The sequence below is a fragment of the Lepisosteus oculatus genome, chromosome 14 (genome assembly GCF_040954835.1).
Source record: "Lepisosteus oculatus isolate fLepOcu1 chromosome 14, fLepOcu1.hap2, whole genome shotgun sequence".
NCBI lineage: Eukaryota > Metazoa > Chordata > Actinopteri > Semionotiformes > Lepisosteidae > Lepisosteus > Lepisosteus oculatus.
The window spans coordinates 29567995-29592680 of record NC_090709.1 but is presented as its reverse complement, the minus strand read 5'-3'; the positions used below and the strand labels follow the sequence as shown (position 1 = coordinate 29592680).

The 24686-nt window shown below is 40.5% G+C and overlaps 3 non-coding genes across 3 annotated transcripts; 1 reads left to right on the top strand and 2 right to left on the bottom strand.

Annotated features, from left to right (window-relative positions):
* Positions 1 to 9130: 9130 nt before the first annotated feature.
* trnat-cgu (transfer RNA threonine (anticodon CGU)) lies at positions 9131 to 9202 on the bottom strand. Its single transcript has one exon. It is a non-coding gene; the product is annotated as a tRNA-Thr (tRNA).
* Positions 9203 to 9461: 259 nt separating this feature from the next.
* On the top strand, positions 9462 to 9555 carry trnai-uau (transfer RNA isoleucine (anticodon UAU)). The gene is made up of 2 exons: positions 9462 to 9499; positions 9520 to 9555. It is a non-coding gene; the product is annotated as a tRNA-Ile (tRNA).
* A 13867-nt stretch (positions 9556 to 23422) lies between these two features.
* Positions 23423 to 23516, bottom strand: trnal-uaa (transfer RNA leucine (anticodon UAA)). Its single transcript has 2 exons — positions 23479 to 23516; positions 23423 to 23458 (listed from the first exon to the last, which is right to left on the bottom strand). It is a non-coding gene; the product is annotated as a tRNA-Leu (tRNA).
* Positions 23517 to 24686: the final 1170 nt, after the last annotated feature.

The following is a 24686-nucleotide window of genomic DNA, read 5'->3' as shown; positions in this document are numbered from 1 at the left end:
TGATGGTTACACAGTCACATCTGCATACCACACCTTCACTGTGATTTGCTACAGATACAGCTTATTTAAAATGTGAAATTAGGAAAAACTAAAAGAAAGCGTGAAATAAAAAGAATGTCAAATCTAAAATTTTCAGATGTTGTGATGAAGCTTTTGACTCATGAATAGCACCCCCCCATCCCAGTGTAATGCATGTTTAATGGTGCCGTATTGAAAAAATAATTTAAAAAAAGGTTTCACAACCCCAAGCAAGGTTGTATAAGGTGAGGGGGACTGTCTGGTGTGTAAAACACTTGGTTGCAGCATTGTGGGTGCTGTAGTTTAAATGCTATTGGTTTGTGAACAACATACCCCTATCCCAGCGCAGAATGCCACATTAATTAAAAGCATGAGAAAATGAGATTCAGAATGCAAAGCTGTATTAGTCTTCTGTGTAAAAAATCGGTTTGAACATCATTGGAGCTGTTTTAATTAAGCTGCTGAGTAATGAATATATTTAATTTTCCCGCTGTTAGCACTATAGTGTATATATAGTTGACCCTTACCTGAATGAAAACAAGACATTAAGAAAGGGTTTCAGAAATCAAACAAAGCTTTATTCCTGTGCATACAGTCTGGGTAATTGGAGACTGCGCTGTCCTGCTTCCTATGGCGATATACTGTTTTTTTTCACACAAAGCCGTATTGACCAGTATTTCTTGCATTGTGAACGTGTGTACACAGCAGTCCCCCGGGTTCCAGTTAGTGCGTAGTTACACATCAATGAAAAACCAGAGGTTTCAAAAGATAATTAGCTCACTAATAGTTTTGATGGCTTAAAAATGACAGTGAAGGCTGTGAAAACGGTCACAATGTAGTTTGCACACAAAGCAAGTGTTTTCATAACCCTAAGAGGTTTTGTGAAAATGCTACAGGTGTGCCAAAATCATTTTCAAACTTCAAGCTAACTTTAACCTGGTCAATGACAGTACCTACAGGCTATCGATAGGTTTGCTGGCACTGTGGGTTTGTTGTTCCTGACAATGTGCACGCTGAGAAATGCGCACAGACTGGCTTTCTTTCGGAATGAAAATGTTACGGCTTGTACCTCATGTAAACACAGTTTTAACCATTAGCACACTCATATATATCCTGAATCAAGAATGAATATGCCCTGGAATCCGCTGTACCACTTCAAACTGAAAGTCAGATATTTAGAGTCTTGGTAAAGACTTTTTACAGGAAGAGATGTCATGCTTCAGCTGCTCTGGCCTGCAAAGTACAAAGGGGCTTCATTTGAAATACCCGATTGTATTTCAAAATCCAAGGTATTTTTGCTGTGCTAGAATGTATAATTTATTATAAATGTTTTATTCACAGCCTCTTCTTCAGGAAGCCTCGCACACACTAAACAATATTCAAAGACTATAGGAACGGTAAAAAAGAAAGCAGTAAGATGGATGAAAAAAGATTTTGACGTCTCTTCCGCAACTGATGAATACTCCTGTGTGATGTTATTTCTTACATGGATTCCGTTATTTTGCCACAGGCTGTGGGTCTCTGTTTTCAAAAAGAGCAAGTAAAAAGTTTTGTAAAAAGAGCAAGAGCACCTGTTTGGAGTGTTTACGACAGCAGCGGGTCTCCAAACAGAACTTCATCTCCTGAAAAGTGCCCCTCCCTGCCACACAGGTTGCTGTGCCTGGTGCAATGCATATCTCCACACATCCCTCCACCCCCAGCAGAGCACACACCACCTTAGGACACTCCATCATGTCCTCTCTGCTCACCACCACCCAGAAATTGGCTGATGCCATCCCCACTGTTTCTCTCCCCTCAGGAAGCACTATCTACACAGCAGAATTCACAGATGCCAATGCCATGTACAGTTCTCCCAGATGTCCACCTTTTGCCCATCAGCCAAGAGGAGTGGGGGATTGAATGTGCAGTGTGTCGGCACAGAGGGGACAGCCAGAGCCGACCGCTACGCCGCTCTTCTGTTTTGTAATTTTGTGACTGGGAGTGAACCACATCCGTAAATGTTGACTGGTCCAGAGGGAAAAGGGCCTTGCCTTGCATTCTCCGCGAACACATAGGCATGTTGAATTGGAGATTCTCAAAACTTACTTTGTGTGATTGGAAACTGATACATGATAGGATAAACAAAATGCTTCAAAGAAAGAGGTGCTCTTTCTCTCTGGTTTTAGTCTGTGCAGCAATAAAACAATCAGATTAAACAAGAGAGAGTGTGACGTTACTTTTCGTCAATGAAAAAACAGTCTTTTCATGTTTATTTAAGTGTCCTTCTTTCATTTGGATTGTATGAAACAACTCGGGAGTTATTGTTATGATTACTCTATTATCGAATCCTCAACTCATTCACTTGTTATTTTGGGAACATTTTGACATGTTGCTTTTAGCCGTCGATACTGTTGAATTCGCTCAGTTTGTAATGTAGGGTGCTCTGAACAAGTTAAACTTTGATACAGGACAAATGTATACTTTTAAAGCTACTACAGTATAGCTTGTGGGAAATACAACATCACACCGTATGCATAAGGCACGTCTTTGTTCACGATTTAAAACTACAGTCCAGAAAAACATGACATTTGATTGCTGGTTGCCTTATGTTAAAGGGCAACAATGAGACCAGAGCATGAAAATTCCTTCCCCTCCCCCAGCAGAACTGTTTAATCTACATAAACACAGTGGGGTGCAACACCTAGCCTAGACTTTGAGAGAAGTATGGAGCTGCGTTGCATAAAGAGTTTGCAATGGAATATACAGTAGTAGGCAAAAGTTAATTTCAAGCTGAAAAGAAAAGACTCAACATGTCTCCTCTATACATCTTCCATTTAGACCATCCAATGTCATTTATTATTAATATATTCCATATCCCATTAAAATCAGAAAGTTTCTTACAAGTGTAAATCCAACTATTTTCCTTTTTTTGTTAAAGGAAAACTCATGCCAGGAGCTGGGTTCAAAAAAACTATAGCTGAAAAGGGCAGGCAAAATGTTTAAGTAATCATAGGTGAATGAGACAAATTGATGCAGATGTTTAGAAAGAAAGTGGACTACAGTACTATTTTGAGCTTACAGCCTATCCAGTGTTATTCATTATTAATATCTTTCATATCACATTCAAATGAATGTTTTTTTTAATTGTAAGAGGCAATACACAACATGTGTCCTCTATAACACTTCAGTGTACATTTTAATCAGTTTAATGTTTAACAATGTTATACAAAGCTTAAAATTATTAAATTGCATATACCGTTTAGACTGTTAAATTCTGTAATTGACAAACAATTGTCCCTCAGCATTGACAGGGATTCAAAACCAAGTGTTTTCTGGCAACAGACCAAATGCTGCACATGAGAGCTTTCATAGCTCCACCTGGTGGTTTTACAAGATATTTCACCCTACTATGATACATCATGCGGTATCCTACAGTTCTTTGCAGAACGAGCACTGCGATTTACTGCAGCATACCTTGCACATTTTGAATGATTGGATCTGTACTTCTACTCAGTCTGGTGAATTCTTGATAAACCAAACTGGTGCCCTCCCTCTAACTCACCATTCCTCCCTTATGGTAGTGGATGTAGAGAAACCCATGTATATAAACCCATAGGGTCAATTGCAATGGACTTCCCGAGTTACAACACAGCCGCGTACCAATTTAGTATGGTACATTGTGGAGATCATCTCCCACTCTGAGTTCAATTGCAGCAAAAAACATGTGGAACAAAGTTGGAGCTCAGTTCAACTTGTGCTTAATCCGGTTCGGCGTTGTTGTACTAATTAGCCCGAACTGCAGGGGACTGTGCATCAGAACACTTCCGATTAGTAGGATAATACATACGCCATGTTAATATACAATTACTTTTCTGTTTCTTGTTTATATTCAAACTAAATTTCCTGGCAAATCAGTTAGTTTTTAATTTAAGAATTGCATTTAGGCTACAATTCATCTTATGAGGCTACATTGTTATTAATGAGATACCCAATTGTAATTAGTCATGAAACAAATGAGAACTGCAGCTGTGCATTTGAAATTAAACACTACTGTATTATTGCAGCATTAATTTTGTTTAACACTCCAGATGAATAAGCAAACCCATTGTTATAGCTAAGTCGTCACAAAAGACACCGACTAATAACCAGTAAAGTTAAAGTTTTATTTTTAACAGAGCTGGAAATTAGACTTATAAAAATACTTGAGCAATAAAAAAAACCAACAACAAAACAATTGTTCCTCTGACCTTCTAAGCATTTTTTTAAGGCAATACATTTCTTTAGCAGGGTGTGCCTTGTGCTTACTTATCTGAATTTTGATTTTCTCTCTCTCCTGTGTCAGTTCAGATTAAGCTCTTTAATCTGTTCCAACATCTTCCTTTCAAAGTGGGGAAGTGCTTGCTGGCGTGTTGTTTTGCCAAGTCGTGCTTATCCTTTATGACGGTATCTTCTGACACCTGGGCACAATCCAACAACATTACAAGACCAGCACTATAACAGGAGTCATAAAAACACAAGAAGCCACATTGAACGAGCTTTCAGAATTGTAAAACAACGCTTTGCTTGTCTGTCATTTGGTTTGCATACCAGTCCATCAAGAGCTAGCACAACCCTGGCTGTTTCAACACAGTCATTGGATCACAGCCACAGGACAGAAAAGGGACTGTAAACCATCATAAATCACTTTTAAGATGCTGAGTTTTTTCCTTTAACATGCTTGGGTGCCATCTATTTCCTCCTCATCCTGCTTTCCTCCGATAACCACAATTACGGAGACCCATCACTAAAATATTTAACAAATCTATCCAGTTGACTCCTCGATTTTATAGAACACATTAAAGCCTCACGCTACATTTATATAAATAATAGCTTAAGTTCTGTTCTCTTCACTTCCAATGAATGGAGAAAATTTGAAAAGAACAGTAGTCTGTCGTTAAGTGAAGGGAGAATGTGTGATCCTAGCTGCAGAATAATTTTAGTTTCAGTGGTCTTTCTGATGTATGAGTTTGGAAAACCGTGCTCAGTACCATCGAGGTGTAAGAGGGTCAAGGATGAGCAGGAAACTTTGTTAATAAGGAGATGGACACCGCCCAACATGGGGCTCAAACCCACACCCCTGACCTAAAGAATCACATGCTCTACTGACTGAGCTAGCCGGGCACCAGTGTTCTCAAAGACGGTTTTCCAAACTCATACATCAGAAAGACCACCGAAACTAAAATTATTCTGCAGCTAGGATCATACATTCTCCCTTCCCTTAACGACAGACTACTGTTCTTTTAAATTTTCTCCATTCATTGGAAGCTTCATTTCATACCTCTCTGCACCCATTCTGACTTCACACCTCTTGATTGGCCTCTCTTTATGTCCCCTGCTCCCGCCTCTCACTCTTCCTCCCTCCCAACCTTTGTTCTCCCGCTACTTTACCTTTGCCTACTGCCCTGTCTCTCTCACACCTGAAGAAGGCTCCACGGCCGAAACGTTGTGTTCTCTTTCTTCTTTTTTTCAGCATGGAATAAACCTTTTACTTGTTCCTTTGCAGCCTACGCATGCTGGCGCAGCTACCCACTTGAACTAAGACCATTAAACTGTCTGGTGATATTGCTGCACGGGGCGCAATATCACAATAGAACACGTTACTGTAAAAAATGTTAACATTCGTGAATGAGTATTTTTTTTAATTATACCAAATGTCCGTTAAATAATGAATGATGTTTTTCAGACCATAAACACTATTATATGAAAAAAAACATTTACTATATATCCATTTAACTTGTTTTTTTTTAAAAAAAAAACATTACAATACGGTAGATGAAAATTGTTGTTCAGCGCTCTTGTATTAAATATACTCTACCAGCCTTTTAACTCATGTGTCAGAAATAAAGTGTATAAAATTCGCTAAATCAAACAAAACACAAACGCTACGAAAAAGAAAAAAAATGTGTTTATCCTGCAATTTTATCTCGTTGAAACGTTTTTTTTTTTCTCTGTGGCACTAACGGGCTAACGGTTAGGATTCCTGGTTTCCTGATTACATAGAAATGTGTCTCTCTTCCCTTACGATGTCCAAATGATCAGTTCAGTGTAGAAAAGAGCACCGTAAAACCCCGTCAGGCGTGCAAAACGTATAAATGAAAGAGATCGCTTTGTTTCTGCCCGCTTTCTCACTGAAGCCCTTTAGAAGGTTATAACCGCTACACCGCGCGATGTGGGGAGGGGTGACTTACAAGCAGAGTTGACCTTTGAGAAAGGACTCGTCTCGGGAATATATTTCCACATTTTGAAGAGAATTTCTCCATTTATGTAGCCTGATTTCCACTATTGCTAGAGAGCTGTAGAATCTGGAATAACTTATCCAGCTCTGGGAACAGTGTGTAGATGACAGGTTTGTGACTTTCTCATGAGCACGGTATATGAATCCATCAGATTAAAGACACTGTGAGCATTTGAATAAAATTAAGGATAGTCTGTCCCAGCTCACCGCGATGGTATAGTGGACCGTACTTTGTGCTGTGACCGCACTACCCGCGCTTTGAATCCGGGTGACAGCAGCCCAAGACAAGAGAGTTTCCTTCGTCTATGTTATTTCAGTGAAGGGGGGGCATGCGTGTACAGCGAGCGATCATCGAGTTGATGTGTTGCCCCATATAAGCAATGTGAACCAACACTGCTTTACAAAGGAGCACTACCTGAGCTTATTGTTGGTAAACTGGAGACCAGACCGACCTCTTCTCTGACGAGAAGAAAAGGACAGGAGCCGCAGTATTTAATATGAATAAGAGATTTCAATTTTCTGTGGCGCAACTAGTACCAAACACGTAATCTCGGGGTTGTGAATTCGAGCTCCACGCTGGTAAGAAATCATATAGGTTATGATAAATGTACTTTTTTAAATAAAAAGTAATATTATAAAACTTTCTCGATACGAGTTTGCAGGTGACATGTTCTTTATAAAAATAATCTTTAGTATGGGATCAATAACCGCGCCTGAACAAATATCGGAAAGAATCGCCTGTCACTAAGGTATTTAAGTAAAGTAGAGATATAATCAGAAAACCTACATATAGGAAATGTTAGTTACTTTGTATGTGCTTTAGCGTTTTCTTTTATATACCGAAAAAAAGGTTCAAGGCGTTCTAGTCGCTGTACTCCTCGTAGATAATCTCAACGAAATCACAATACAGTACAGGACACGCAGTGAGGAGCTCACGCAACGAATAGTCTTGAACATGCCAAGCGTAAAGGCACACTGCACATCTGCGAAACATCACATCCTAGTTTAGTTACAGTGAGATTATAGACTGGAAGCTAGGAAGTCTCAGATCACTTTTTTATTAAATGTTCAAGCAAACACAAATACCTTTGCAAGAGACATTTCAGAATCCCAGTCAAATCCAGTATGATTGCTGGATCCCTCGAATTCGACAATATCACAGATCTGCAGTCCACGTGCAAGACATACCGCCCAGAGCATTTCTAAGACAGGAAATACATTTTCGTTACGAAAAGAGATATACTGTACGTAGAGTGAAATGGTCTGGTACGAGTCCTAAGTTTGAATAGTTCAAAATAGACGAAAAAGGGTAATTACAGACTCTTTCGAAATGTAAGAACATTAAAGCTGTGCGGACCTTATCTTGATTTACCTAGTTTAATCGTTTTCAGAAAGTGTAATTTTATTATTTTATGTACCCTTGACGATTCTACTGATGTTATAAGTGCTCTTGTTTATATTGAATCTATTTTGTTGTTCAAATAAAAAGTAAAAAAAAAACATTCCGGATGCGTCTGCTGTAGAAATAAAATGACATCAAAGGCGTTGTACGTAGAGTTCTGAAGCCTGCTCCACAGAAGAACTAGCTGAGATGAAACGTTCGATATTCTACTGACAGGGCTATTCCCATCAACTCAGTTTCTTTCTGAAACAACGTTTTCCAAGAAAAACTTACACTTTGCAAAATTTGAAATAAAATACTTGCTTAAAAGTGCAGATTATTTTTTTCCCAAAAACTGTAAAAGGAGAAAACCGACCTGTTGGAGTCTCTGTCGTACCATTGCTCAGTGCGGTCAGGTCGGGACTAAAACGATAGTAAGGTTCTGGTTCAAGCATATCTAGGCATGCCTTTCTCACTGTTCCATCGTGAACATCATCTAGAGAAAAAGTGGCATGTAATGTTTAATACATTATTGGCCTTATTAATAATTTGAGGGAATATAAATGCTTTGCATGTATCGAATTACAGCACGTAACAACTGAGTACCTGAGTCGATATCACCGGGCAATTTCCAATAACGACCAACATCAGACACTTCAAGAAAAATAAGATTCCATATCTTGGAATGTAGGGCGGGAGAATTCATTTATACTCCTGTTGCATCTTGAGCTAAACTTTTTTAAAAAAAAATATGACGCAGATTTGCTCAAGATACTTGTAATCGCCTTAAAGAGAGTTTTCATGAAAACGTACATCGGCTAGCTCTCCACTGTTAATTGACAGAACTTTTGAAGAAACTGTTCTTATATAAGCAACATACAAATTAAACATCTTAATGAACATGAAGGGAAATCTATGGAAGCCCGTTTCCGTCAGGGAGTAAAAAAAACGCGCTATGGTATCTCATTGTATGTCTTTTTTTACTTAAAAGGGTCTTCTTTAGCTCAGCTGGCAAGACCTGGGTTCGAGCCAATGCAGTGAGGCACGAACTAGGGTGGGAGCTGCGAGGGCACAAGCCCTACAACCCGAATCCGTTACAATAACAAAAGGACAGACATTGAAATATGGGCTATTTCGAAGTCGCAAATGTGAGATATAAAGTAGGAATTCTGAGTTACTAAGTCGCAATTCTGAGTTGCTAAATCGGAATTCTGAGATACCATAGCGGGTTTTTTTTTACTCCCTGGCGGAAACGGGCTTCCATAGAAATCCGGGTTGTGAATAACAACTCTCACTACACACGATTGAGTTCTTGAGGCTGCCACCTAAGACAACTCAGCCATCCTGACAAGCAGTGGAGGATGCCCGTTACTTTGTCAAAGGATTATTAACTACTTTTCTTTTCTTATTATTACAGAGATTTCTACATTGCAAGACAATTGACGATTTAGATAAAGGTATATCGTGGCACGCAAACCAGGCACGGACGGGGTTTGAACCCGCGCTCTTAGGTTTACGAAACCGATGCCTTACCACTTGGCCACCGCGCACACAGTCTAGTTTTTTTTTTCCCATCAAGGCTAATACATTTTGAAAAAAAAAATCTGTGCGCAAATTGCAATGGCAGGAGAAGTAAAGAATATAGTTCTTCTGTGGAGCTGGCTTCAAGAATTTTTTCATTTTCTTCCCTTGTAGTTTCCTCGCTCTTTTACTGTCCCTTTCTCCCACGGAGAGACGGAAAACATGCCGAAATCGTTTTCACCCTGTGTTTGTGCAACGTCAGTGTGTGAAGGGAAAGCAATCTACGTGGCTCCAGTGGCGCAATCGGTCAGCGCGCGGTACTTATACAGCAGTGCACAGCGGAGTCATGCCGAGGTTGTGAGTTCGAGCGTCACCTGGAGCAGTGTGGTCTGTCTTTAGCTACCGAAAGCAACCGTCCACTTTAGATACTGTTACTTATAGGTCGTCCTTAACACCTTATCTAACGGGATTGTAGCTTGTTAGGTGTTTGCTGGAGATCCAGTCTAAATTAACATCAAAGGAACAGGTAAAGGTTTATTCCACGTCACACCCGAAGAAGGGTCCACGTTGTGTTTCCTTCTCCTTTCAGCATGGTATAAACCTATACTTTTTCCTTTGCAGCTGACGCAGGTCACTACTTAAATTCCCATCAGCTGTGGACCCCCAGCTGATCTCTACACAGATAGATGAGAGATATCTTCTTAGACGAGAGGTCTGCTGGGACTAAGGGAGCACGATGGGGTACCGAAGACTTGAAAAAGCTCTCGCATTAGATTCTGTTTTTGTTGTTTCCCAGATTTGTTTTTAATGTTCTTTTTGTTTTGAAGTTGTTCCTTTAAGTATTTGTTTATTTTATTTTCTGTAGTCGTTAGACTACTACAGTGATTTACCTAGGTTCCCGGAAGGCTTCTTGCATCGTGGTTGTTGTGTTTTTGGGTTACAAGTATTTTTTTTCTATTGATAGGACCCCACGCATTACTGTGGGACTAGTTAACTTAAGTTCTTACATTGTACCTGAAATTACCACATAAACTACTACTCTGTTTTCTTTTTTTTAAATAAAGGCACAAATGATGTTTTTTTTTTCTTGCAGCTGATTGGCAATGACCCTACAACGGGTCATTGCAACGAACGTGGCTGCTGAAATTTGTCTACTAAACCTGTTCTCAATTGCAACAAACCTAAAATAACATATGCTGCCCATTAGATGTTACCGATGTAGGAGACTAACTTAAACCACCTCTTCACAGGGTTTATGTAGTTCAGTAGAGGAACAGTCGATCGCATTTGAACTGTTCTGAATGTAGTGGAAATAATATAGTCACAAAGTAACGAACATACGCACCACTTGCTTGAAATATTTACTGTAGCTAAAATTGTTTTCTAGACACCACAACTATTCACAATGAATTTGATGAATACATGTCTTTATTAATAAAAGTGTAATTTATTAATAATTAAGATTAATGTATATCTTTATTAGTAGCTGTATTACCGGTAATGCATGTACAGTCCTTAATATGGGATAGTGAACTTTCAGGTATCCTGGGGAGGTAAGAAAACTGAAATGAAGGAAATACATATTTAAAGGGGGTGTAAGTCTTAAATGTGTTCTGTTACATCTGGGTGTTAACTGAATAGATTGTATTACTTATTGTGATTTGACACATGTCTGTCTCAGGAGACAGCAGAAAAATTGAGGAATTTGCAGGTACAGAAAATAACTTGAACTGAACAGGCAAATGTAAGGTTATGTTAAAGAAAAATAAACTTTGTCACCTTTTTCAACATGATTATTTAAGACAGTTTATCGGAACCGTATCTCTCCTCGATTCTGTGGCTGTGGTCCAACAGTAACGGTGGTGAAACAAGCAGAATGTGCGGAAAGAATTGGAGACGTAACGGGAGACTCATCCAGTCGATAGAAGGGTTGTGTACGCTGAGAAGTGTAGTTTAAAAGCTTAACGAGCCAGGGAGGAGTCAAACCTGCAATCTTCTGAGCCAAAGTCAAACACATTATCCATTGCACCACTGGCTCTGATACCCTAAAGCCACCACTGTGAGCTTTGTGCTGCTATTAGTAATACCGTAGCACTCCGGTGTTCACAACAGCCCCCCACCACCAGGAACTCAAACCCAGGCCTCCTGCATCACTCAACAGGGACCTAGCCTGTTGAGCTAAAGAGCAATCTCCCTTCAGTCCTGCGGCTGTGGCCCTGCTATTACAGGGAAGGGCAGTGACATCACCGCTCTGGTAAGCCGGCTCTTACACACTCAATGGTGGCCGTATGCGTTACACTCTCCCCCGCTTAACTCACCAACCTCAGCAAAGGGCTATCCCATCCCACTGCTGACACCAATGTAACGCTCCAGGGTTCACATGGGCATCCTCGCCACTGCCACATCAGGTCAGTCCCCCACCGTCAGGGACTCAAACCCAGACCTCTGGCATCACTCAACAGGGACCCAGCCTGTTGAACTAAAGGGAGTCCGTCCCTAAGCTCAAGCGGCTGGGTCCCTGTTGAGCTATGGTGGCGGTCGCAGGTTTGAGTCCCCGACGGTGGGGGGCTGACTTAAGTGGCAATGGCAAGGGTGCCCACCTGAACCCCCAACCATTACAATACTATACATCGCTCCAGTCCAAATTTTCTCAATTAGATTCATGTGTTTTCTACTTGTATTTAGCTACTAGGTCTTTCGTTTGGTCTGTTTTAAAAATAGCATCTCAAACGATTTTATGTGTCATGCTGAAATTCACACACGGGGGATGTCACATGAAAGACAATCACAGATAAGATGTTGCATTTAAAAAGAAATCCAGAGTGGCAGTAGAAAACAAAGCCTTATACACGAGATGCAAGTGCTCTACCACTGAACTAAACTGATAGGCACTTTTGCCTGCAGCTCTTTAATTGAGTTAGGGAGAGTGAAGGGTCTACACAGTGTACAATTTAAAGGTCGAAGCAAGACAATCTGATGCGAGGAGAATTCACAAAACGAGCCTCTGCTTTATCGTTTACTGAGCATTCAATGAACATCTAAGTGAAAGACATATTCACTATTTTCACTTTTTGTTTAAAGAACACTTTTATCATGTTCTGCACTCCCGGTGTTTAACGGTGTTCTTTTCTACACTCCTGATTTGAGGATCCCCAGGTAAACAAAATTCCGATATATTGAATAGTATTTATGTTTACATTTATATTCACTCGTGCCAAAAGCTTGTGTTCTCTGCATATATCAGGATGTGGAAAGAGGCCCAATCACATCTGGAGTAGATAGTATTTAGGTCAAAGCTAATTCAAAGTGCATCTCTGGGTGTGTTTGAATTACCTACGTGTTTGACTGAAGGACAAGCTCACGGTGCCATAAAAATTGACATTCGTCATCTTTTCTTCTACATTCACAGGTTTTACGCTAAAGACAAAAATGTTTTTTTTGTCGTTTTCATGCCAGCTGGCACTAATTATTCTGCACTGACAGGGAAGATTAGTATTTTATCTATCACAATATGTGTGGAATTTGTTTTTAAAAAAGTTGTTCCAGAAATGAACACTTCCATTAAAGTTAAGGCAGACACCTGTTGCTGTCCACAACGACCAACTCTGCATGGCAAGAGAGGAGAAAAGCACTGTGGTGATTTGAACCCAGAAACTTATTTACTAGACATGCACGTTAACCAGCTAAGCCACAGCACCAACAGAGCACTATCCTTTTACAGCCTCTTAGACACACCGCTCTGAGATACCTGTGTTCTGTGTGCGCTGCGCCTGCTCGCTGAGCAAGTGATGAGAAATGGCTTTTGTCTGGTAATTTCAAGTCCAAGGAGCTCAATATGCTTTTTATGTTTGACATCTTCAAGGAAAATGGTGAAATCGCAGGTGGAAGAGGAAAATGATCCTTGAGTAGAGGAAAGACGACCATCTTGAGTACTAACTCATGTCAGGAGGCTAACTTCTGGGATGAGGTGGTGGGGTGGTAAGGCGATGGACTACTAATCCATTGTGCGCTGCACATGTGGGTGTGAATCCCATCCTTGTGAAGTTCAGCAGTTGACAGATGTGCCTTTTTAAACTGGGTGTGCTTTCGTTTCGTCTTTCGCTCCTGTACTACAGCAGTAATATTTCTAGATGTGCATGAACATGGTATAGTAGGCTGACGGCAGGAACACGGGGTCCACAAGCAGTGACAGTATCAGAGGTGTCTGCAGTGTGTTGGTTTGTGAGCACTAATAAAATAACTTGCCGTGGAAGCACGTGTGCCTGCATTAATACAGCTCCATTGAGCAGAAAAAGCAACACAAACACCGACTTGTCAACAGGAAGTTTCCGTAGCTGAAAACACAGCCATTGTGCTCCAGGTGAAGCTTGTGTCGCAGGATGTGGGTCATTGAGGCAGTCACGGTCTGGGATTGATTGGGTTATGTTGATTTGTGTTACAGGGTGTGGGTTATTGAGGCAGAAACAGGCTGTGATTGATTAGGTTATGTTGAATTCCAGGATGGTGTCAATGTTGCCTCTCACTCAAGGGGGTGACTGCAGTTGTCCCAATTAATACAGGAACAGTCAGTAAAAACAGTCAAACCCAAGTCGTTCAGGGAGCAATTAGGTATCGAGACTTGGAGGTGTGAGGAGTCGCTGAGCCAGTTTTAGCCAGACCAAGGGGTGAACTGATAAGGTTCCATGACACCTAGCTCAGCACTCCCACATTCCTCAAACAACACAAGCTTCCTCCTGGAAAAATACTGGGCAGACCTGATTCTGACAGGGACAGTGGAAACCCCCCTGAAAGGGATTGGCTAAGGAGAGGGATAAAAAAGACCTGAGACAGAACAGAGGGGGCTCCCGATTCCCACTGGATCCTGGAGACGACACAGGCAGCACAAGGAAGCTGCAGGGTGCAAGACCCCGCTGCAGAGTGCAAGACCCCGGAGGAACTCTGCAGAGACTTCTAATACCTGGAGGCAAGGATCTACTGGTTCAGTAACTGACGACAATGAGAGACATTGGCATTGGAACAGAGGTACTGTACAGAGACTTTTAACACCTGAAGGTGAGGAACAAGGAAACTGGCACAGTTAGCCGATTCAAACTGAGAGGAATGTAATATAGTCGCAGAGGATTTCTATTGTTACCTGAACAGAGACTGGGGAAATAGGACTGGGCGATACCCCTCTCCTCAAAGTGGGCCATCAGAGACTACAGGTACTAAGTAGAGACGATCGAGTAACCTCTCTCATGTATTTTACAGAAAAGACTGCTGCCCCTCTGTATTCATTTTGACCCTGGGAAGGACCTTTTGCTGCTGTGAATTCTGTTTTCGTTGTGTTTTTGGGTGACAGTGAATGTGAATGTAGTTGGAAAATAAAAAGGGCACTTATACAATACAAATGCTTGTCGCTGGTCTGTGTGTGCATTGGTGATTCTGGGAGACAAACAGAGCCTGTGGTAATGTAGAGGGGCCCTAGCACCCCGTTTGTATTGCTAGGTGGTGTAGATGTACACGAAGCAGGAACATCCCTCGCCCTTGGGTTCACCTTACTGTGACACCTTCTTCATCTATGTTTTTTGAGTGCACTGCAAATGATCTTAGTATCGAAATGCCGTCCCACATAACCGATCCAAACAAGCTGCTTTACAGAGGAGCACTGCCGGAGCTTATCGTTGGCAAACTGAAGACCAGGCCGACCTCTTCTGTGACTCTTGAACACTAAATCTCAAGGTTGTGAATTCAAGCTCCACGCTGGCGGGAAATTCCATAGGTAATGATCACATTTTCTTGCATGCTAATCAAAAGAAATATTAAGAAACTTTTCCCGATACCAGTTTTTTAGAAAAGTAAAGGCACACGGCACATGTGTGCCACATCACGTCCGAGTTTAGTGACAACTACCTCAGAGATTGTAAAATGGGTAGTTTCAGATTAGATCACTTTTTTTTATCAAAGGTTCAAGCAAACCTGAATACTTTTGCAAGTGACATTTCAGAATCCTAGTCAAATCCAGTACGATTGCTGGATCCTTCGAATTCGACTGAACTATAGCACAGATCTGCAGTCCACCATTAGAATACTGTGGGTGTGTTGTATAAGCCATACCGCCCAAAATAGTTCTAAAACGGGAGATGCATCCTCATTTAGGAATGTGGTATAAAGTGAAATGGTCTGGGAAGAGTCCTACGTTTGAACAGTTCAAAATAGACGTAAAGGGGTATATACGGACTCTTTCGAAATGTAAGAACAAGCTGTGCGGACCTTATCTTTATTAACGTCGTGTAAACGTTTTTCATAGAGTGTAATTGTATTATAGCATGTGCCCCTGAAGATTTTCTTGATACGTTATATGTGCTCTTGTTTGTATTGTATGTAGTTTTGTTGTTCAAATAAAACGTAAAAGACACAACTTTCCGGATGCGGCTGCTGTAAAAATAAAATGACATCAAGGGTGCTGTACGCAGAGGTCTGAAGCCTGTTTCATTTAAGAACTATATCCAGAGGTGTTAAAGAAGTCTAGATCTCACTACGAGAATGGCAGCATCTCAAAAAAAGCAGGTGCAGTTCGTTACACAGTCGTAATGCCACTAAGTCGGACCAGAAGAGCGAAAGCCACCTGGCTTTCTCTGAGCAAGTAATGTGACAAAGAGACACAGTACAGTGGTAACCGACCCTCTTCCAACTGACTTCAAAGGGGAGGGAGCTGCTTTTTGGCAGTCCCTCGAGAAACTAAGCAAAGTGTTTAAAGATACTTTGTCAGCTTGACATCAAGGCAGAAAACAAAAACTTTCTTGCGTCCACTCAAACCAAATGCGGTTTGCCACCTTTTGCGTTATGCAGGGAATGACGTCTGCCGAGATCACTTTTGAGTCAATGCAAATCGTAGTGTGCCCTCCATTTTAATGTTGGTTGTGCTGGCGTGCTGCTTCTGTCTGTGAAACTTTATGCAATCAAGGCATTTAATGTTTTTTTTAATAATTGGAAAAAAATGTACTATTTTTTTTCTTAAATATTGATGGTTTAAAAACTTATTTAATGTGAAACGGTCATTGTGATTGTAAAACGGTCAAAATGTTAGTGAAGAAATCAGTAATGTGAGGAAAGGTGAATTGTGGGAGCCTCTTGACTCCCCGTGTCGTGCTGTGTTTCTCTCTCATTCTACTTGGAGTGGTGCCGTCGCTTCTGGATAAAGTCTGTCTTGGGTCATTCCGGACAAGTCAGGTATGACTGTGCTTCACCACAAGAAGAGACACCTCACTTGCGAGGATCCCAACAGTATATTTCCCCTTTCAGAGCCCATGGGAGTGAATTTCATACACAATTAAAAAAGCCTAATTTTATTTAGAGGCTTCAGACACTTTTTTAATTAAAAAAGTGGCCTGAAACGCCTTAGCTTTCAGGTTTGCTAGAACCTGTAATAATAAAGTGGTCTCAAACTTTCATTGTCTGATGTAGCTGTCTCTAAAGTTGGACATGATGTTTTGGAGATGCTGAGATATTGAGAAGAACTCAACTACATGGTGAGAAGTCTGGGTTCAGCACCAGCAGATGGTGAAAAACTCTTAGCTGACCCCAACCTAATTTGAACGCGCAACTTTCTGAGCTAGAATCAACTGCACTACCACTGTGCCACACCCTATAGTCTTCTTTAGCTCCCCAAAGGAGAAAAATCAGTGTCCCAAAAAAAGTGATTCCCGAAATGTCTTTAACAGAAAGGAAAATTTAGACAGGCTTCCATTTCTGCATTAAGAACTGTTTGTGCTGTCCTGTAATTGAGGAAATATACTTTGTTTAACTTTTTTTTCCATAAAGTCTGATTGTATTATTTATGTGCCCCTCACGAGTCTATTAATACGTTATATGTGCTCTTGTTTATATTGAATCTATTTTGTTGTTCAAATAAAAAGTAAAACAAAAACAAATTCCGGATGGGTGCTGCTATAGAAATAAAACAACATCAAGGGTGCTGTACGCAGAGGTCTGTAGCCTGCTCCACAGAAGAACTTTATCCAGAGGTGTTTAAGAATTCGAGATCTCACCATGAGAGGGGAAGCATCTCAGAAAAAGCAGGTGCAGTCGGTTCCATAGTCATAACGCCACTGTTGGACAAGAGCAAAAGCCACCCGGCTTCCTCCGGGCAAGTAATGAGACAAAGAGACAGGACACAGTGGTTAGTGTGGCTGAGTGGTCTAAGGTGCTGGATTAAGGCTCCAGTCTTGTTGGAGGTGTGTGTTTGAATCCCACTGCTGCTAAGAGTTTTTGTGTTACAACCACCAAGTGGAGCAATGTGTTAAAAGCTACTTTATCAGCTTAACATCAAAGCAGGGAGAAAAAAGTGTTTCTTCTTCTCAACACAAATTCTTTTTTCCACCTTCAGCAGGGAAGTTTGTCTACCAAGATCACTTTTGAGTCAGTGCAAATCACAATGCGCCCTCAATTTTAATGTCGGTTGTGCTGCTTTTATCTGTGAAACGTTAATGTTCTGCATTTTCGAGTCGAGTCATCCTCAGGGGTAGAGCTGATTAAGTCTTTCCGCATAGGGCTCCATCAGAAATAACTTGTCTAAGTTCCAAAGAGATTGTGGGTTTCACTTCAAGCAATCATAAAGCATACCTCACATGTCAGATCTAAATGGGGAATTTGTTGGTTACAAAGCTGAACGTTTTTCCATGTTCTGCTAGAGTATCCACTGGCTTGCCTTTATCAGCTGTCTTGGAAAGATAAGTTGTGCTTCGTCTCAGGAAAAATCATTAGTACTGTCATTTTATTCTGTGCATATGGCCGATATTTAAAGTATATAAAAATCACGAGTTCATAGATTTATCCAAATATCAACGGCACCTTGTAAACCTATGATAAGAATTCCTTCAATCCAATAGTTTCACTCCAGGGAAAAGGCAGGGAAACATAGAGAATTCTTATTTAAAGACAACATCCGTATTGGATTGCATGTCAGCAGGCATCACTCAGAATTCCTAATATGATTTTGAATTCAGTTTTGCAGTTCTTCAGTGTTTTACTACTTTCAGAGAGTCCTTTATTGACCTTGCTGAAGCAGAGAAGCGACATAATCACAGATGTGACCAGTTTTTCTGCTGTTTCTGGTTAATAATGATTATTATTTTGTATTTTGATTAGTATTTTTCGTAGCGTTCTTCCTCAGCTTTTAAGTTATTTGGTGAGCAAGAACCACTGAGAACGAGTCTGAATCAATCAAGAACATATACGGTACTGCTGTCCTGTGTACAACTGCTTCGTCCTAATTGAGCTTTTCAGTGTTGAAGAAGACGTTTCCAATTTCGATTGCTTCTTTCAGAGGATGTGCTACAAGATCACAGATTCATTTGAAAAGATTTGGAGATGTATTGGCTGGGATTCAAAACTGGCTCAATTGCATGAAGGCACCTATACTCAGCAACGAGAGGAAAGGAGAAGGGGCCAGAGGTAGTGTGGCTGAATTGTCTAATATGCTGGATTTTAGGCTCCACTCTCTCAGGGGCGTGGGTTTAAATCCCACTACTGCCCAATGTTTTAAGACCTTACTTCCTGTGATTTGTAATATGGTCAGTAAAAGCACTTTATGTAAGTATTTCTTATGTCAGCGTTACAAGTCACTTACTGCTCCACAGGTCCGGGGTTCAATCCCTGGCATCTTCAGGTGTTTTATATTACTGTACTCACATTGCAATCTTCTGTGATATGAACAACTTGAACTTTTTCTGTATGTGAAGAAAAATGCAAAAGAGCATGTAAAGTATTGATCATATAAAATATCCATGGTACAACTCGAGAAAAAACTGAAGCACAAAACAACGACTTTTGATGATTACAAGAGATTCAAGAAACACAACCGTCCACAGATGGGTTCGGATCCTGAACGCATAAGTCAAAAGAAAAAAAGCGAAGTAAACTCTCTTCATTGTCTTATAGTTTATGTAATAAAACATTTTTTTTCTTTCTTTATAATTTCTTACTGTTGATAGACGATTTATTGAATTTTAACAGAATCACAACTACAAACATTTGGGGTTAAACTGTTATTCACATACTCTAACAAAGAGAAACGTTAGTCTTTTCCAGTGTGTGAGCCAATTTCTAAAAAAATTAAAAATAAGTTATAGAAATTGAATTGTTCTACTTTTTAGGCTTGCATAGTCTTATTCATATTTCAGTTAAGCCTTTTCTTCTGTAGTAATTTCATTTGATATTAAAATTAGTCCTGATTTACAAGAATTTTGTAATAAGTTTCAATTTAGAAAAATCGTGCCCAGAAGCTACCAAAACTGGTAATGTTCACATAATGTGTAATGCCAAAGCAGCAGTTGGGGTGGGTAATAAAAGGCATTTCTTGGTATGAATCCTAAAACTTCATAGATGGCGTTCTAGGACTTCTCGCTTCAGATAAAGCTGTTAATACATCATGAATTTCTACTCAATCAATATCTGCAGTGTTATCACTACCAAACGCTAAATATAGATCCTGGCAATAATTCATGAGTTGTTCATTAGAAAATTGTTTATGTTTTTTTTTAAAACAGGACGAAGGAGTAGCAGCAGGAGTAGCAGCTAAATGTATTGGCGCTACATAAACCTACAGTAGTTTCCAGTTTTGCAGAGAAGTGACATAATCACAAATGCGACCAGTTGTGCAGCTGTTTTTGGATAATAATGATGAATGTGAAATAAAAAACAGCTCCTTGCATTAAGAGCAAGAGCAACCAATGCGCTCGCTTGTTGAGTTGGGTATTTTCCGAGCTACTCTTCCTTAGCTGTGTACAGGTTTGATGGGTTTACTGAGACAATTATTCATGTAGCAGTAATCACGAGGTGGTTCGCTGTGGTTTTTAGAAAATCAATCGTCAGAACAACTAACAACGCACACACACATGTTCAATACACGAGATACAGTTATTAATATAAATTGTGCACCAAACATATACCAGTCTGCCTGGATACAAGCGGCAGACCTTACTGTGAGGATTATCAATATACAAGGTATATAATCTCGAAGAGATGCAAACACAAAGAGATACACAACAGAGAATATATGTCAATATATATCGTTCGGTTACAAAATCGCTAATCAGCGTTATTACCCACTGTTACTCTAAACTCGGAAGTAAATGCAATACTCGTGAATTAAATTGATAACAACTTGTGTTGAGGTACAATTGAATTCTCGAGACGCAATGTAGGACATGGGGTTTACTTATCCACTGTGTATGGATTTGGAATTTCCCGGCACGAACACCAAACCAGCTGACAGGCTCTGTTGCAGCCTTGGTTCCAGTGGTTGTCCAATGGGCGTTGTCCCGGCGTCCTCTGGCTACCGGCCAACCAGTAGAGGTGCAGCTCGGAGTTGGACGGGCGGAGGAATCTAACTGCGACGCGCAGGGCAGTCATTGCTCCGAGGGGATCTACCAGCAGTCCAGCTGGCTAGTAGAAAGTATCTATGCACAGAGTGTGACCGCGAGTCCGCACAAGTCACTCTTTTGCCCGGGAAGAAGCTGGTTCGTTCCCGGACCAGCGCTGCTACTGAATAAGCTATTCAGGTTGTCGACGAGGGTCCAACTGTAGGCTGCCGTTGATCAAGCGGAGCATTCACGTTGGTAGAATTCTGAGTACGTATGGGATCCTCGGCCTCGCGCTTAGAACAAAGTCCAAGTCCCAGTGCAGACAACAGCAGTTATCATGTGATTGTCTCTGAGGATGCGCGAAAATGGCCAAGGAGAGCCCCGATCTGAGCTTGCGCTCCCTTTTTAACCAAGACACAGATGTGTGCTGATTGGTTGAGATTTTGGCGGGCATTGGAGACCCACGTGGTGTTACCACGCCCTGCAAATCCCTGATTGGTTGATCAAGGTGAGATACGAGTCACTTACTCCTGACACTTAGGAATGCAGTCCAGATGTCCATTTGGCACTCCCTAGACAGATAGGCGCCAATGGATGACCATTGATCATGATAGCCAGGCTTATCTAAATGCATCCCTGTTTGGGAGCTGTCCCTTATCAAAAGAAAATATCTTAAATCAGCCTGCATGAATACTTTCTCTGTGGCTGCACCACAGAGATGGAGAGTGAGATGGGGCCTCATTTAGGAAAGCACAGCAACGCTTAATTCTGTCTTATTACCAAGTATTGCTGCTACAACTGCTTAAATTCAAACTAAACAGGACTATGGGAATGAGATTTGATTTCGAACTGGGATTTAAATAAATAGGACCACTGCACTACATTGTGCTTTATGTAAGACAAAAGGTGGGCTTCCTGTGTTTTCGATAACTCAGTTGTAAGAGCGGAGGAATATAGTGGAAACAGCTGGGAACTCTTTTCTCTCTGGTTTGAATCTGGCTGGAAGAAAGGTGTTTTTTATGTTCTTTAATCAAGAAGTGAAAATTTATCTTTCACTTAGTTGTCTTATTTTCTAGGCTTGTAGACTCCTCACTCTTCCTAAAAGAAAGTGCTGCAGATAAAGATACAGTAGTTGTCAGAAGTTTAGTTCAGTGGTAGAGCACATACAGGCTGTATGTGGTTGTTTTCAATCGCCGGCGTCTGCACTCTGGATTTCTTCCTAAGCGCGATATCTTTCCTTACTTGTGTGTGAATTTCATGCGCGACACATAAACCCTTTGTCTGTTTTATAAAGATTATATTTTAAATCAGTTAAAACAAAAAAAGTACCAATTATATACATGTAGAAAACACATGTATCTAATTTGAAAATTTGGGCAATGTATTACTAGTAGTGGAGCTGAGCTCACAGAAGAGCAGTTGATATTGTTAAACCACGTATTTTTTTAAATGACGCTACTAAGTACTGGCATCGTGTTTGTGCAGTCCTACCCAAGCTTTCTATCGATTGGATGAGTCTCCTGTTCCATCTCCAATTCTTTCCGCACATTTCACCTGTTTCACCACCGTTATCATTAGACTATAGCCACTAATACGAGAATACTGTTCTGAAAGACTGTCTTAAATAATAATGTTGAAAAGGTTAATGATAAGAGTTTTTTTCATTAAGGTAACCATACATTTGCCTGTATAGTACAACTTATTATCTGTATCCGCAAATCCCCGATATTAATGCTGTCTCCTGAGAAACAGAAGTGTAGAGTCAAATAATATTACAACAAATCTATTCAATTAACACCCCTATGTGAACGAACACATTTAAGACTTACACCCCTTTTAAATATGTATTTCCTTCATTTCAGTTCTCTCCCCGGGATACCTGAAAATTCATTATAGTATAATAAAGTCTGTGCATGCATTACCTGTAATACAGCTACTAATATAGATAACATTAAACTTCATTATTAAGATATTACACTTTTATTAATAAAATATGTATTGATAAAATTCCTTGTGAATAATTGTAGTGTCTGGAAAGCAATTGTTCATTACTTAATGACGATATTATTTCCACTACATTCAGGACAGTTCCAATGTAATCTATTGTTCCACTTCGTCTGCTTAGTCTCCTACTTTAGTAACATCTAATGGGGAGCAGTTGTTATTTTAGGTTTGTTGCAATTGAAAACAGGTTTGCTACAGAGCTGCTGACAAATTTCAGCAGCCAGTTTGTTGCAACTGACCCGTTGTAGCTACCAATCAGAAGCAAGGAGAAACAAACATTAGGTTTGCCTTTTTTTAAAAAAAAGGAAAACAGAGTACAGTAGTAGTTTATGTGGTAATTTCAGGTACAATGTATGAACTAAAGTTAACTAGTCCCACAGTAATGCGTGGGGTCCTATCAATAGAAAAAAAAAATTGTTGTAACCCGAAAACACAACAAACACAAAACGAGAAGTCTTACGGGAACCTAGGTAAATCCCTGTAGTTGTCTAGCAACTATAAAAAAACAACCAAACACAACAACTTCAAAAGAAAAAGAACATTAAAACAAATCTGGGGAACAACATAAACACATAATCTAATGCGAGAGCTTTATCAAGTCTTCAGTGCTCCTCTCGTCTCAGTAGACCCCTCTCATATATTTGTGTACAGGTCAACTGGAGGTATACAGCTGATAGTAATTTAAGTAGGGAGCTGCATCACAGCATGTGTGGGCTGCAAATGGAAAAGTATAGGTTTATTCCATGCTGAAAATAGAGGTAAACACAACGTTTCAGCTGTGGAGCCTTCTTTGATTGTGACTCGAAATAAATCGTTACTTGTTCGTTTGATGTTAATTTATCTCCATCAAATATCTAAGAGTATCTAAACTCGACAGTTGCGCTCAGTAGAGAAAGACACTGCTCCAGGTGAGGCTTGAACTCACAACCTCGGCATGACTCTGCTGTGCACTGCTGTTTAAGTACCGCGCGCTGACCGATTGCGCCACTGGAGCTGTGCAACTTCTGTTCTTCATACAGACTGACGGTGCAGAAACACAGGGTGAAAACGGTTTCGGTTGTGGATCCATCTCCACCTGGGGAAAAGGAACAATAAAATAGCAAGGAAAATACAAGAAAAGAAACTGAAAGAATTGTGCTAACAGCAAAGGGGGACGGAGGGAGGTGGTCGGACAAGTAAATCAGCCTGGCAGATTATTTGTATCGACATGTTTTGAGTCAATCAGCAAACAGATTTATCTTCATGTGCCTTAAACCGTGCAGTTTGTATCTTCATTGTAGATAGGTTTCTTCAGAAGTCCAGTAAACTGACAATAATGGAGAACTAGCTGACGCACCCCGTCGTGAAGACCCTCTGTAAAGTGATTACACGTTTCATTTTCAAGTCGCCTTCTTTACACGCAATTGCAGCCCGGACACTGAGAGAAAGCATGAGAAATGGCTTCAATTTCAATGTGAAAGCGCAGTACAGGTTCGATGGCTTCACATCTCCCATCAGTCAAATAAAATTGCAGTAAAGCGATCTAAATATGACTCTGAAGTACTGGGAAAGATGATTATTTTGAGCGTGCCTCCCAGGGTCTGCTACGAGGCTTAAGTACCGGGGTAAAGTTAGCTCGAAGTTCGAAAACGATTTTGGCACGCCTGTAGCGCTTTCACGAAACCTCTTAGAGTTGCGAGAATGCTTGTTTTGTGTATAAAATACATTGTGGATGCTTTCTCAGCCTTTACTTTGTCGTTTTTATGACATTTTTTTGACCAAGCACGAATATTCTTTTGTCCATATCTTCGCGATGGAAGCACAGAATGCTGTCAAACCAAATGCATTTTAAAGAACACGACTTGTGGATATTTCCACACCCTTTATATCAAACTATCAGTGAGCTAATTATCTTTTTTAAAACCTCCGGTTTTTCATCGATGCGTAATTACGCACGAACTGGAACCCGGGGGACCGCTGTGTGCACACGTTCACAACGCGAGAAATACTGTTCAATACGGCTTCGTGCGAAAAACCGGTATATGACCATAGGAAGCAGAACAGCGCAGTCTCCAATTACCCAGACTGTAAGCACGGGAATAAAGCTTTGTTTGATTTCTGAAACCCTTCCTTTACGTCCTGTTTTCATTCAGGTAAGGGTCAACTATATTCACAATACTACTGA